Source organism: Diplotaxodon limnothrissa, linkage group LG19 (genome assembly GCF_057381915.1).
Source record: "Diplotaxodon limnothrissa isolate DT_005_m linkage group LG19, D_limnothrissa_male_GT1.1, whole genome shotgun sequence".
NCBI classification, from domain to species: Eukaryota; Metazoa; Chordata; class Actinopteri; order Cichliformes; family Cichlidae; genus Diplotaxodon; species Diplotaxodon limnothrissa.
The window spans coordinates 22935975-22951753 of NC_140614.1; positions in this window are offsets into that span (position 1 = coordinate 22935975).

A 15779-nucleotide genomic window follows, 5' to 3' on the forward strand; every position below is an offset into this window, starting at 1 on the left:
ACAAAAACCAGTACAATCCAGCAATAGTCAGAACAAACAAATGTAACATGTATGGGGAAATAAGCAAGCAGACATGTAACTTTGTAGCATGATGTCATTTACCTCAACAAGCACTCCCCTTAACCCCCACAGCTAAAACCCGCCATGTATTGAGATGAATATGTACAGCTGTAACTGTACCTATGTGTACAGAGGATTCTCTTTATTTAGAGTGGCGTTTTCCATTGAGTTCAGTTGATCAGGTTTTTCAGGTTACACCTGTCAAGTAATTGCAGTGCTATCTAAATAAAAAAATAAAAAAATTATAAACCGTCTTATATTTGAGTGTCTGATATAAGTACTGCGGTTGAGGATGGAAAAATAATTCCAGCACAATCAGTCTAATCCAGTTAAAAATGTGCAGTTTAGAACTAGACAGCAGTGACACTGCCAATTATCTGTTTAGATGATTAGTCATCTCTCTTTTTAATAATCTTCTTCACGCTAAAATATAGAAATTTCACTTACGAGATAAAAGGACTAAGAGTCTAAAGCTATGCTAGCAGCCATTGTAATTATAATGAAACAGTTGAGGAAGTTATGTTAGTTAAGCTAATTTTATGGTCGAGCAGAGGGAGCACGTTCACTGTCCGCTCCAGCTTAGCGACTGGGCGTTTGCCTGCAGTGAGCTCTGTTGTCAGATGGTGGCAGTGTACAAAGCATGGTTGATTTCTACATGTTGTTGTTGGTCTGTGATCCAGAAGGAGACCGAAGTTATGACACAAAAAGAGCTGTGAAACCAAGTGGTTTTTTTAATCTTTGGAGATTTTTTTGTAGTTCCCCTATTCCCAGTAAACTCCATTATCGCTCCTTTTTTTATTGCGCCCTACTTGTCAACCAATCGCCATTCGGCAGTTACTTAAGTCATCTGCTTCCAGCAGTGTGCAGTCAGCATCTTGAATGACTGCATGAGAGTGCGTCGCTAGGTTAAATTGTGGGCAAAGACGGTGCCTCATCAAAAGCTTGCTTGCGATTGCTTTGGTCGCTAGTAGATGGTCGCTAGTTGCTACAGTTGCTTGTCTGCATGGAAGATGACGACCTGTCTTCAGACACTAAACATTTACTTTCTAAGCTGTAGTGAAAAAAAATGTGCCGCAATATGGAAACATAGCATGTTCACCTTTAGAGTAAAATCTGCTAGTCAGCATCTTTCAGCATGATGGGCGACCTAGCTACCAAGACATTCAGAAGAGATTTTAAAGCAAATTCTGAACTCGTCCTTGGTACTGCACTGCTTTGAACTAAATGCTATATACATTTTGACAGTGACCATACTAATGTGCAGATATTTAGCTTATATGTTGCCGTTTTCAACTTCATGTTAGCATTTTAGTTTGCAACCATTTACTAATTAGCATTACAGCCAAACAGTTTCCTGTAAAGCAAATTATTGGAATAATTTTCTTTTCTCTTTTCTCTAATTTATCCACTGTTTGATAATGTAGTCTTGGAGATGTCATGTTGACACTTACAGTGTGCAGACGAATGACAGACAGATTTAAGTCCATGAAGCGATGAGTTAGACACAGACATGCACAAACCATCCAATTTTTGTATCCTGAAATGTTTATGTTCTGGTAAATGTGCTCATTTACAGAATGGGGCTTAGTTAGAAAATTGCATAGATATGTGGTATCAAGCTTGTGCCTCGGCAACATATCTTATCTGAAGATTATCATCCAGATGCAGGGATACACTTCTGCAACTGGACTTGTTCTCTTTCTTTCCTGAAGGCATCTAATATATTAAAAGGGAACTTTTCTATGGAGATGATTTTAATTGATTTAGGTTTCTCCCATTCAAGAGTACTTACCTAAAACTGGTTTAGGGTTGAACTCCTCAGAAAGGTGTCAGAAGAGGTGAAAGGTCAGGGAAGACGTGGATCAGGACAGGAGTTCTTGGGTAAAATAACATAATAAATGACCATGGTCTTGCTGGCGCAAATAGGAGAATGGTTGTTGGTTAGCTGAGGTGTGTGGGAGGATAATGAAGGTGGGGTGGAAGAGGGGGTGGTGGTTAGGGGAGGTTGCAGGAGGGTCAGGAGGAGCTTATGGAAATGCAGATTGCCTCTTTTTAATTCTATTGCCAGGCCGAGCTTTGATGTGGAAAAAAAAAAGAAAAAAAACTTTTCATACAGACTAACTTTCACCGTGCCTCCTTCCCACCCACCGTCCTCCCGCCTTTACTCCCTCATTGCTTTGCTCTTCAACTGACAAAACAGACCCTCCGGCACACTGAGCTGTCTCCTCCAAACTTGTCCAGCTCTTTTGGCGCTTTGCTTTTTTTTTCTTTCTTTCACTCTTTTGCTTCTCGGCCTCTAACCTCAGCTGCAATTTAGACTTTGCTGAGAAACTGTGAACTTTCCAACGGGCACAAAAACAATCACCTATTAAAATGGGATTTGTTCCACATACTGTATTCAAAGGGGTTTAATCACAAATCCCCCAAATTTATGTATTGCTTCCATGAAAGTGTTGAAACATGGTTATCTTAGCACCATAAAATTTCAAAAGCGGGGAAAAAGTCCTGCGTTGATGAACAACTCAAGTAGTTTGGTTGCCAGTTCCAGATGCAAAAATGTTGAACATTATATTGTCTGGTAGAGATTTTCCTCCCCTATTAGTGTTTCTCCAACCGCACTATCTGGTATCCAGTGTATCACAACTATGCTGGCCCTTATTTAAGTCCCTAAAGGAAACTCTTTGAAGATTTGACTCTTCAGTGGTGGGGAGGGAAACCTACATTTTGAGAATGACCATCAGCATGTTATATTCTCCATTTGTGGTTTGCCCTTTTTAGATCTACAAATACTTCTCCTACACCTACATATTACAAAACAGACTGAAAAGGATCATTTGTGGTAGGTGCATTGCACGCAACAAACTATTTCATCAAATGTCATCATTGTAAATATTTCAGTTTTAGTATTAATCTAAATATGGTACTAAGGTAAAGGAATGGATGTGTGACTCAGCTTTCAAAGTATCATTACCAAGTTTATATGACTATTGTATCTGCTTTTTTGTTTTATTTTAACCAATCAATCACTTATAGTTAGTTGGACATTTAGGTATTCTTATGGAAACACCAGATCAGATCTCTAATGCTTTGTTTTACAAGGTAAAAACACTTTGAGTTCAATGCTGTCAGGGCACTACAGGCCACCACAGTCTCTTCTGAGCTTATGCGAAAAATCATACATCAGGAGTTCGTAGATTTTTGGCACAACTATACTGGGTCTGATGGAGCAGAACCCAGAGGCTTGTCTTTTTTAATTTCACACACCCTTCTATCTGTTCAAGACACGAAGCAGACCACCTCCTTCCATCAGAATGGTGCCCATCCAGTTTCAGTTCTGCCCCGGTGCATCTGCCAATCATGCTGAATTTCTTGTGGTAGCCCAGACCATAACCACTAACTTTAGTTGTTTCAACTTTGGCCCCAGTAATTTTGTGGCACACCAGTGATTTTTTTCTTTTTCTTTTTGATGGAAATGGATGCAACTGGTTCTAGATTAGGCACTTGCACCATGTTGGTGGAAAAAGGCTATACATTACCCCAAATCATGCCTGACTGCTGACAGTTTGCATGACAATTTGCATATATTTTACCATTAGTGCTAAATCTAGCCTTGAGCCCCCTAGCCCTGAGCAGCTTTGTAAAGCATGCTACAGAGGCTTTTATGAAAGTTTTTATGGAACTTTGTTCTTTTACCTTGCAAATAGTACTCATCCACAGACATAAAGATCCTTTGATGTATAAAATCATTGGGGTTAAATAGTGCAGATGAGAGAAGCTTAAAGTAACATGCATTTTCTGATATAGCTGCATTTGTGTCAGTGTAGTCAAAATAAATGAGAAATCTGTCCAGTCACATGAACATACATATAAAACTACTTATGTGCCTGACATATACACAATCACAAGCTCCTCATGTGGCTCTTCACACACTCCAGACGTGTTGATAGGATGCTTAATCCCTGCTGAATATAAAACGTGCATTGTTTTTGATGGGCAATATACTGTAACACCCCCTTCACCCTCCTTCCCAATTTGAAACCCTTTCCCTCCTCACCCAGATCACCCTTTTAAACCTTCCATTCACTAAAGACCTGGATTTCTGATTAGGCAAAAGAAAAGAACACACACACACACAGAATGATGGAGTTAAGGTTTTTAGGTGGTCTGAAAAATGCAGAGTGGGCATATTGAAATACAGATAAAAGAAAAAAGGAGAGGAAAGACTGAGCCTTACAGAAACGGTTGGCTAATTAAATCTTTATACCGTCTTTCTGAAGAAAAGCTAATCTGGTGGTGGGTGGGGAGCTGGCCATTTCTGCTTTTAAAAGAGTTTTCAAAAAGTTTTTCTGTTCTTGTTTCATGCATTCTCTTTCTCAGCCCACCCCTGGTTTTCTTTACTTTGAGTGAAATATTTTTTTTCCTCAGCGTTTGATGGAAGATTGAGATTGAGTTGGACAATGCAGAGCCTCATTACTGGAACGAGGTCTGAGCAAAGATGTCGAGAGAGAAAGGGGAGGGAAGAAAAAAAAGTAAATCACTCAGCAAGGAGGAGGATTTAAAGCAGGGAGAAATGTGAGTTTCAGCTTACATCTGAATGTATGAATACAGTGGGTGGTGGGGTAAGGGGTGGAATAACAAAAAGGAAAGGAAGTGTGCTGTAAAAGAAGCAGTTAGTGGCCAGTCTCATGGAAGGAGGACACACCAAGATTTTACCTTTGTCTCCGTCCCAACTCGATAGAGAAGCAGAGAGTGATGAGAAGGAGGAGGAAAGCCAATGATCTGAGATCAGATGTTTCCCTCCTGATAACAAGCAGCTGTGATGATCACTTCCAGACAGGGACTGTTTTTTTGGGTTGTTTTTTTTTTGCAGCAGCAAGGCCATAGGTTGACGTCCACATGCCCTGACCTCAGCCTTCAGATCCTCCAGATTTCCCCTCTCTTGTTCCACCTTCAGCAGGAAAATCTGACTCGGCAAGCCAAGTCAGGAGACTGTGAGGCCCAAATGTCATTTGCTAAATTGGATAATGAAGGCAGAAATATGTTTTGGCACTCTGGTTGTAAACAATGCTGGGATATTTTTAGTGTGGAAGGAGAAACTGTTGTTTTTCAATATGTATGTATCTATCTGTCTGTCTGTCTGTCTGTCTGTCTGTCTGTCTTTGCCTACTAAAAGTTGAAGATTGCAATGAAGTGGTGAAGCTGGTGAAGCATTAAACATCTAAACAGCCACATACACTGAATAACGACAACATTAAAACCTCTGACTGCTGATGGTATTAACACAAATCCACTCTTCATAACCACCGCTCTGCAAAAAGTGCTCAAGAACCCTTGACCTGGCTTTGAAACTCCCCAGATCCAGGACACCTCCAGATGTCCCATGTCTGTGCCCTGACAGGTCAGACGGGGTGTAATGGTTGTAATGTTGCGGCTGATGTGTTTATTATACCAGCATTCGCCATTAAGTGAATGTTAATGTTTCCTGCAGGATGTCTGATGAGGTAACACGTTAGCCGTATCAGCTTTATACAGCACAGCGTTGCATCCGTATTGCGGTGGCTGTAATGGACCAAGAAACACAGCATTTACTGCCAGCAAGTGCACAAATATTAACACTGCAAATGTTTAAGAATATCTGGCTCATGAACGAGGAAGGAAATGTATTCAAGAAGTCCGTTAAACTTTGATAATACACTGTGCTTATGGATGTTTATAGTTTTAAGCCTCTTTAAGTTTGATATAAAACAAATTTCTGTTCTGTTTGGACTTAACTGGATGAAAGTGAGCTCATTAAAAGACTCAAATAACCAAAATTAAGAAGGGAAGCAAGAACAGGTAGAGTGTAAGGGAATGCAAGGAAAGGAACGAGTTAAGTCCATTTCCTGAGTATAAATTAAAAGCGTCTTGTAATCACATTGCAGGAATGCAGTCGGTGTACACTGTTAAACACTCCCTAAGCCCTGGCTCCACTTCACTCTCTCAGCACTACGCACAAAAGAGCCTTTGTTCTCTGTGCTCTTGAAAAGCAATGCTCAGTCACTCCCTCCTCCTCTACCCACCCCCCATCCCCTTCTCTGCGCACTCGTGCTGGTTCTGTCATTCCCTCTTCACACTCCTTTTCTTTTGCTATCTGTTTCTTTCATTCACAGACTTGTTTTTGGCCTTCTATCTTTCCAGCCACGCTCTAGCCTCCTCAATATCTGCACTCGTGTATAGCAAAGGAGCAAAAGAGAGGCAGCATATATGAGCGTAATCCTCATACAAATGCACAACTCAAATAATAATAATCATCACAGCCCTGGGTGATTCGCAGCCTTAGCAGGAGCAAATCCACAATGCCCTCGATCTTACCAAAAAATTAGATTTTTCAAAATGCACTTCCCTCAAGATTTGCTCTGGCCCCACAGACAGCTTTTTCTGGTTAACCACACATTTACGGTAAGAAACTGAAATGTACTGTGGAAATCGGGTGGAGGATGGATGGGCACGGTCTCTTTCTCTTTCTCTTTTCAAAGCCCCTAGAATCTGGCTGAAAACATTTAGAAACCAGATATATGCTAACACACATTGCCAACCAATTACAGCACACACACACACACACACACTTGGCAGAATGGGAGATCTTGGGCGTGGAAACTGTTATTTTATTTAGCAACCAGGTCATATGTGACAAGCTTATACAATCTCCTTGTTGAAACACGTTTCCTTGGCTGAAACCCTCACAAACTCCTACCTTAAACCTCGCGGCCGTCTCCTGTTGATTGATTTTTCTATTATGTCAAAATAAAGGAAGCGTACACAGGCATGTTTCGGCACTGAAACACCTTTGTCATGGGCTGAGTTATCTCTTCTTTAAAAGAGCAACGCCCTCACCAGCTTTAACTGTCTCGGGGCTATAAACTGTAACACCGATGGCAGAATTACTCAGGCCTACTTTTTGAGTTAATTGGCTACACGAAAGAAAAAGAGAGCTAATTTTCTGGGAATGGTCTTTTACCTACTTGAAAGTTATGCTAGAGAAATTAGTTTATCGGTTGTGTTCACTAAACACTCTTTTACAGGAGGTGTCTGATTGCAGCTTAACAACTTCAGATTTGTTAAACATGTTAAACATGCCCGCTTGGAATTATATATAATTACGATTTTCAAATTTTTTTCTTTTTTAGTTTGGATTTGCTCTAACGTAGTAAAATCTATAATCATTAGCATGTCTGGCTAACCAGCTTTTGACCTGTACTAGTAAGCTAACCCACTGTTGCCAGCCAGGGCACTTCACATTTTATTACACTGTGACAATGTTATGTTAAAAAATAAAGAAAGATAAATTAAAAAAAAAGTCCCACTTAGAGCCATCACATCCACTTTGTAGTTGTTCTGTTAGCTGTGTCAAGCTAGTAATGTTAGCCTTGATGCTATGTTCCACAGCACAATAATACCACAGTTAATTCATTAGTGTTTATCAGCTCAAATCTGCTCATTAAACAGTTTATTAGTTTATAATAATGTTAATTTCTTTAATTGTACACCTAGGTTTGTGTATGTGACAGCTCACTTGTCTTGTCAGTTGTAGACTGTGATTTACCTTTTGGTCTTAAGCTAATTCGCTGCCTTGAGTCATGAGTTGCAAGGCCTAGAGACCTGTCAGCGACTATTTGGCAAACACCAGTTCTGAGGTAAAAAAAAATCTATATTTCACAACTGGTTGGCGATTGTCACTGTGAGTCACTAGCATGCAATTGCTCGCAAAGAGGTACTGAAAACCCTCCTGGTGATTGCTTCGGTTGCTAGAAGACTACCATAGTCACAGTAGTTTGCTGTAGTTACTCATAGTTCATATTAAAGATGCTAATTTGCCTGCAAACACCTGCAAACTCCTCGCTAAGTGGTGGTGAAACTTCAAAGTACAAGTTGTGCCTTTTGAAATGTGTTGGTCACTGTGGTAAGGCCCAAGTTTTACTTTGAAAGCAGATGTTTTCACGTTGTAACATACTTTTCACAGGTTCACTATAGCTTTAAGAGTAAATGAATGCTGTCTTCAGACAAGTCAGCGTCTTTCACGCAAACCACGGGTGACCACGGCAACCATCTAGTAACCAACGTATAATCGCATGGAGATTTTTCGTGCAGCATCCCCCTTGTCCTCTCGCCAACCAGTCGAGGGGTTACTGGGGGTTGCGGGAATACTAATTTTTCCCCAGAGACCAGACTGTGACCGGTGTTGGTGCTGAAAAGTGGAACAAGCCTGATGTCAAGAAAAAAAAAAGGAAAAAAACATCTGTTAAAGTCTATCTAGTTTTGTTTTGATGCTTCTCTTATCTCTTTATATGATGTGAAATTTGTTAGAACAGCATAACTGTAAGAGAATGACACTAAAAGCATTGTTCACACATCTGAGGTGTGAGCGTTGGCAACCCCACTTCAGTTTCTCACGTGTGTCCATCATTTTCTTTCCGTTAAGGGTTTGAAGTCTTAAAACGGAACACTGACACATTTTTGATTGAGTTATAGATCGAAAATTAATTTGCCACCAACAGCTGACATTCCTACTAAAGAAAAATGTATCTAGAAACTACAACCTAAATATTTTTAAATTACTCTGTGGAAAATCGTCACCAGTATTTGTAGTATTTTTAAATAATGTATCTAAAACATGATAAATTGGGTGTTATGAAGCCAGTAATGAGCTAATGAATGCAGTCTGTATATACCAACAATCTCTTTCACTTGTCTGCTAGCACTTTTCTGAATTCTGAATCTTTCATGTCCTAATTGTAGGAGATTAAGCTTCAGTTACTTCTTCATGAGCTGTGCAAATAAAGAGTATGACACAATTTTGGCAACAGAAGAAGATACCTGTGTTTGCTGATTGTGGTCAGAGAAATTTCTATGAAGAGAATAATAACTCAGACACACCCAACTGCATGTGTTGTTTTTATCCTGTTCAAGCACAGTGCACATCATGCTACTCGTGCAACATGTGACTGCATGTAATTAAAAACGTTTTCTTTGAGGTAAACGGGCTTGCGGTAAATGAGGTGATTACTCCACTTGAACTACTTGAGGCAGCTGCAGAGTTAGACGACCCTGTGTTCTGACCCTTCTAGAAAAGGCAGTTTTATTGTACGCTTTCTCAAATCCTATCCTGCGATCACGTGATCATGTCCTTTCTTGTGAGCTGCAGCTTGTCTGGTCCTGCCTGACTGCAACCCTGCCAAACTGCGAGGACCCGAGGCATGAAGTGCAATCACGTCCATCAACTCTTATCAAACCTGTCATAGGGTGTCTGATGCAAGGGTGCCTTGCACAATCACCTCCCGACAGAGGAGTAGAAAGGCTAAGCTCTGATTTTATGTCGTTATTATTAGGTTGAAATATATGTTTACAGCTTTTATTCTTATTAATCTTCACCACAGACATATTAGGAGCCACACTCTCTCATTTTCACTCACAGCTTACACCTGTTTACCAGTTTAAATTGTATTACTTACATATAATACAATATAAATATGACTCTTTATACACAAATATACTTTTCCATCATGTTTATCAGAAGAAGAAGCCTGTAAAACTGCTTATCCATAGTTACTGTAAACATTTGTGACTAAAAAAGAAACACTAAATCAAAAATATAGTTGAAAAAAGTCATTTGGGGCAAGTTATAGCTGTGTTTAAAAGCATAGACTTCATTGTCCAATGGATTGATTCATAAGAGGAAAATCTCTTTGTTATTTAGCTAAATTGGATTTCATTCAAAGTGTTTGTAATACTGTTTTTATCTTGGTTTTGTTATATGGTTTAATGCTCCAGCTTAGTCAGGAAATGGAATTTGTGGTTGTGAAGTTGTTTTGTTTACCGGCGTTTCCACGGTCAAGGTTCATCTTTCACTCTCGGGTGTCAAACCAGTGTGACAGAATTATTTCTAAAGTGGTTGGAAAATGGAAATTTCAGCAGCTAGTGTTCCACAACACAAGGGGAACCTCCTGTGAAAGACAACAATCAGGTGCCAGTCGAGGGTTTCAGGATCTAACAAATGCACCTAGTGGCAAATTTGTAATTTTATTAGCAGATGTTATGCTTTGTCATGCAGGATAGTCATACTCATACTAAGAAAGTTGTGAGCAATTCTTCTAATCGCTCTCCTGATAAGGCAAGTAAAACAAGAAAACACGCCCTGCTGGTTGACCTAATTTCTTAAGAAACCCTGATATAAATCATATTTTTGTATGCTGTAATTTACTGCATCCCTATATAATTAAAGCAAAATCAACCAACACAGAAGAGATATGGCTTTTCACTGTCTAATATTCTTAGTATCATTTGGAGGATACAACATTGGCTCCCTGTTAAATTCGGATATTATTTATACATCACTCTGCCCCATCCGCCCCTTTGGGGATAATGGTAAATGTGTTAATTGGGCTAGCAAGCTTGTTACCACTTAACTAGCTAGTTAGTATTTAAGCTTTATTTATTTTATGTTTTTTTAATGGAAAAAAGTGCCAAAGGGAGAGATAAGAAAAAAGAGAACTTTAAAGCCTCAGGCCCAGAAACTACCAGGTGCTAGAGAAAAACATGCATTCTGTGACCAGTTCGGGAGGGTTCTTTGAGGTTGTGAAAGTCACTAGTGTAAAACTGGTCACAAAGAGGTATATGGTGCTGCACGGACACCTTCCCTATGATTGCTTTGTACACTGGTCACTAATGAGTTACTGCGGCCACCAGTAGTTGGAATGGAACGTTGCTGACTTCTTTATTCGCAAACTATTTGCCAGCAGTAGTGAAACTGAAAAGTGCAACACACACTGGAAACAGAAGCTGTTCACCTTGAATATAAAAGTTTTGCCTCTGTGCTCCAGCCATCGTGTTTCTAAAGTTCCAGCTTTTACATTAAACTCAAGCAGCCTCCTTTTTTGGGTTGCATTGCACTTCTTCAAGTTTTACTACAACTACTGTAGTAGTTCGTGAGATTTTTCGCATATGTCAGTGTCTTTATTCAACTACAAGTGACTGCAACAAGCAGTTGGCAACCAAAGCAGCATGCTCTATGTCTCTACTTTCATTGATCAACCGCCAGTTACCTCCAGAAACAACTCAACAGCCATTCAGGGAATACACATTTTTCCTTCTTGACTGGAGGTTTATATATTTACTACATATATACAAAGGTTTGCTTTTATTTGCTTTAGGGGTTTAATTCCAAATGCCTTTATTTTTGTATTATTTTTTTTTTGAGAAGATGTTATATAAAGATTATTTTACAGTATTACTCACTGAAAAGAAAACAGCAGATCCTAGCAGCATGCAGCAACACGTTTGCCCTTTCTAGCAAATCTGTTTCACTATCTGCAATCACACAATGACACACACACACAGAGCAGTGCACAGGCAAGATTCGCTCCATGTCTCCCAGTCCTGATCCCAGATGCGGGGACCTGTAGCAGCCTGTTTGAAACCAAACCAGCTTTATAGGGTAAGAGAAATAGCTCAGGGTGTACAGGCAGGGCCAGACGTATCCCAACATCAGCCAGACAACTCTAGTGTCTTTAATGGCAACTATACGGATCAGAAGACTGAAAGGAGACACTGATATGAAGTGGCAGCAGGTTCAACTCAAAGTCGCTTCCATTTGCATCATTAGAGACTGGAAAACATGGACGGCTTTATATAATCATATACACATGTAGACACGCACTCCATACATCTTATGTAAAACATTTTATGTATCTGTTCAAATCACTCCAAGTCATCCCATCTGGTCTTAGCACTGTTTGCATCTGCATGTTTACACCAAAGGAAATGATGTCGAGTTGAATTGCATTTGTTTATCTTTTCTGGCGTCATCTCCTGAACTTTACTCCCCCATGCTTTGCTCCCTGTTCCACAGAGAGAGTTCATTTTTTGAGACACACTGGTTTTATATGAAAGAAGCAGATGAGCACATCATCAGCCTTTACTTGGGCAGATCATGTTCTCTTACACTAGCTACTTTGGATTTTAAAAAATAGCTTAGTCTGAAGGTAAGTGAAAATTAGCACTATAATTATAATATAGAGTTGAGATATGAATCAGTAGTTAACTGTATTAAGTTGCAAAAGAAGTAGAAAAAGTTGCAAAGTAGCAGGTTAAGTGAGAAACTAAACAGTTGCAGCTGGTTATAATAAAATAGCTGCTGTTCCCGAACATTTTTGGATTTGAACCCTTCACAATTAAGGATGTACTCCCTTTTACATATTTTTAAAGCTTTTTAGTGACCTAACATAAAAAAGGGTTGTTTATTAACCTTTGTGTTTCCTATTTTATTGTCTTGGGTCTTTTGAAATTGATTAAAAATTCCATTTTGTGCCCAAAGTAAGTTTCTCTCAGAATAATACAGTGAATTTATTTTAAATTACTTCTATAAGATGTATCACGGTCCACAGAAAAAATGCAACATTTACTGTGGCTAAACTCAAATAATCTCTGAGCTTCATCAGGTAATACACAGAGTCAGTTGCCCATGCTTTAGAGTGAGTCTGACCATGCCTTTCTGTGCTGTCCTGTCCAACTCTTATTTCTTGCTGCGGCAGTCAAAAACATGCTGAAAGAATAAAGGATGACTCTTATTGACCAATCACTATCGGTGTTCACACTATGAGTCTCTTAGTTGATGATTTATTCAGTTGCGGCCACATGTGTTGGGTGTCAAAGGAAGCTAAAAATAAAATAAAATATATTTCCTAAAATATCAATTGCTAAGCAGCAGATGCAATTTGGCCAACACCTACAAAAGTAAACATCAAAATAAAAGTGCATACTAGTCTTTGGAAAGGGAAAAAAAACCCCATGTAAACAATTTTAATCATAGCCTTGCTCTCTGGGTCCGAAACTATCTCCCAGTGACTGCTTGAATGGAGTTGCTTACTCTGTAAATACAAGGGTACAGCAAATGTGAGTGATACACTGTGTCTTTTCATAAATAAATACACCCTGCATGCCTGTAACCATGTGTTAAAAGTGACTTATGTGCATTAGGTTGCATGTTGAAATGAGCCCACATGCAGAACAGTAGAACTCAAGATGTGCTCCAGGAAATACGGGTGAAGGGGGAGACATGAGGACACATATAAAGGGTAATGCTTCTATGTACCCCTGTGTACATCATTGACTCTCAGCATGACCACTGAACCCCCAGGGTAAGGGGTCAAAGGCTATGGGGCAAAGGGGTCATGACTGCTCTCCCCTCTCTTCCCCTTGAGGGACAGACATAACATAAAACGTCTCTGTTCATAATGGGGATTCTCTGTACTCATGCTACTGCACTTTGCTGTAACGTGCTGGCTAGTGGCACAAAGCTGACTGCTTATGGAGAATGTGAGGCTGCGAGATGTGTTTCTAACCGTGTGTGTGTGTGTGTGTGTGTGTGTGTGTGTGTGAGTCCCTAATGACAGATAATAGCAGTTTTGAGTTTGGCAGTGTGTTTGTGAGTGATTACACCTCTGTGTGTTTGTTTGGGTGTGTATGTGTGTGTGTGTGTGTGTGAGGGAGGGAGAGCGATGGAAAGAGAGAAGTTTGTAGTGTGATAAAGTGACTGTCTAATTGCAGAGAGCCTCACTGTGTGGCATGTGAGATTGTTCTTCCCCTGTGGCCTGAGGTCTCCTGCAGTGAGGGTGTATGTGCATGAGCGCATGTGCGTGTATATGTGACTGCACATGTTTTGTGTGTGCCTAACTGCGATGAATTTCAACTGCCTGCTTCAAGTCTTGGCAGGTTGCCTGAGCACCAGGGACCAAGTCAACTATATTTCATGCTCATTCAGAAAAAGGGAAAAAAAGAAAAAGAAAGAAAGAAAAAATGCCATACATTTTACCCTAAAGTGATTCTCTCAGTGCTTTAGTCCATTCCAGCTGTTTTGTGTGTATATGTGTGAATGACTGTGTTTGAAGGAAATGGAGAAAACTGAAAAGGCTCCAGACTAACTGTTCCACAATGGCCCGCATTGTTCTAGTGCTATAATCAGAGCGGACATGGAACTTGGCCTGGAGACCAAGAGGTCTCTGCAGCCCACGACACAGCTGCTGGAACCCAGATTCACACCAAATCCCGGACTGGAGAGTGAACACAGGGGGGTGTAGGTGGTGAGAAACATTGGCTTGTGTTTTTATTCTAAGATCTAATCCTTGTCGTTGTTGTCTGCGTGTTTGCGTGGGGGTCCAGATATAGTAGTCATATTGCCTTTATTGCAGAGGTTTTTATATGCCTGTCAACTCAATAAAAACAGTGTTTAAGTGCTAGCTGCTTCCGTGTACGGAGATTTCCTCTGAGTTCTTGAAAATTCAAACACTTAAAAACAATGAAAACAGTACTTGAGGAAATACACATATTCGGTCCTTTTAAGCAGCCTCAAAGTTTTTCTGGAAATAGTAACAAGATGTAATCTAGTGATTAGTGTCCAAGCACAAAGGTAAATTGACTCAAAAAATAACTCGGATCAAAATTGTCACAAAATTTTATCTGTTCATTGAGACAAACTGTAATGGTTCCAGTTGATCAGAATTACAACTTCCACTTTAAGGCGTAAGCTGGGCTGGCATTAGTCACTAATGAGTCAGTTCAGAGATATAGTTCTTTTTTTATCGTGACAAAAGCCTTTAAGTTCAAGATAAGAAGTAGATGAGAAGATTGATACCACTAGAGCTCCAACATGGTTGGTTTAGCTTTGCATTCAGAGAGGCAGAGGAGTATACCTGACATAACAGTGGCCAAAGTTGAAAAACCTCCACTAGTGATTGCTTTCTATCCTTATTTGTTAGTAAAGATGCCATTTTTATGAATTTTTGATAAAAGCTGTTTTATTCAGTGTCATTCTGTGTTTCTATTCCCCTTCATGTCTGGCAGGAAACGTCATTGTGACATCAGGATGGAAATTGTTTTTCTGGTTATTAATAGGTGAAACAAAACAAGTGCAGTTGCTGGTAAGCAGATTTGTGAAGTTTGGAGAGAGCCAGCTCCTTCAATAGCTGTTTATCGGTGAGGCTGTATTGCTTACCTGCTCTAGCTCGGTTTCTGTTGAATTATTCCACTAATACAAACAAATCTGCATTTTGTCTTCATGCCCTTTGTAATGCTAAACTTCTTTTCCCTGCAGCCATCGCTCTTCACCACAAATGAAAGGTTAAATGCATGCAAATGGCCGAGGTTTATACATATATGCTGAAACAAAAGTGTTTTTTGCAGAACAGATCATGCTTCCACGCTCAGCACCAGCCCCCACATCAAGCTGTCTGCAAACGCTCTAAAATGTCATATGATTAGAGGGCAATGCAGTCCCATTCCCTTCTATTCTCCCCTGCCTGTGTTTACATGTTGATGTAAACATCTGCACTTTTCCAACTGTTCATTTGATATTGCTTGAGCATCTGAAACCTTAAAGGACTCAAACAGTTAAATTGTCATGCTTCTTTCACCACAGCTATTGCTGTTGTTGTTATTCACTTCGACTTCCTTTATCACTGCTGTTTCCTGTTTTCCTGTGTTAGATTAAAAAAAATGTCAGTGATTAAATTCTGTTTTTCTGCTTGGAGGTGAAATGACCTGGTTCAAAAAGAAAAAAAGTGTCTCCAATCTGCAACATTAATGCACAAAGGAACAAAAACACTGAGTTGATGGTATTTTCAACTTTCTTGCATGATATTATATGCCTGTTTTAAGCAAGCATGACCTATAACTTTCAGTGTATTTGC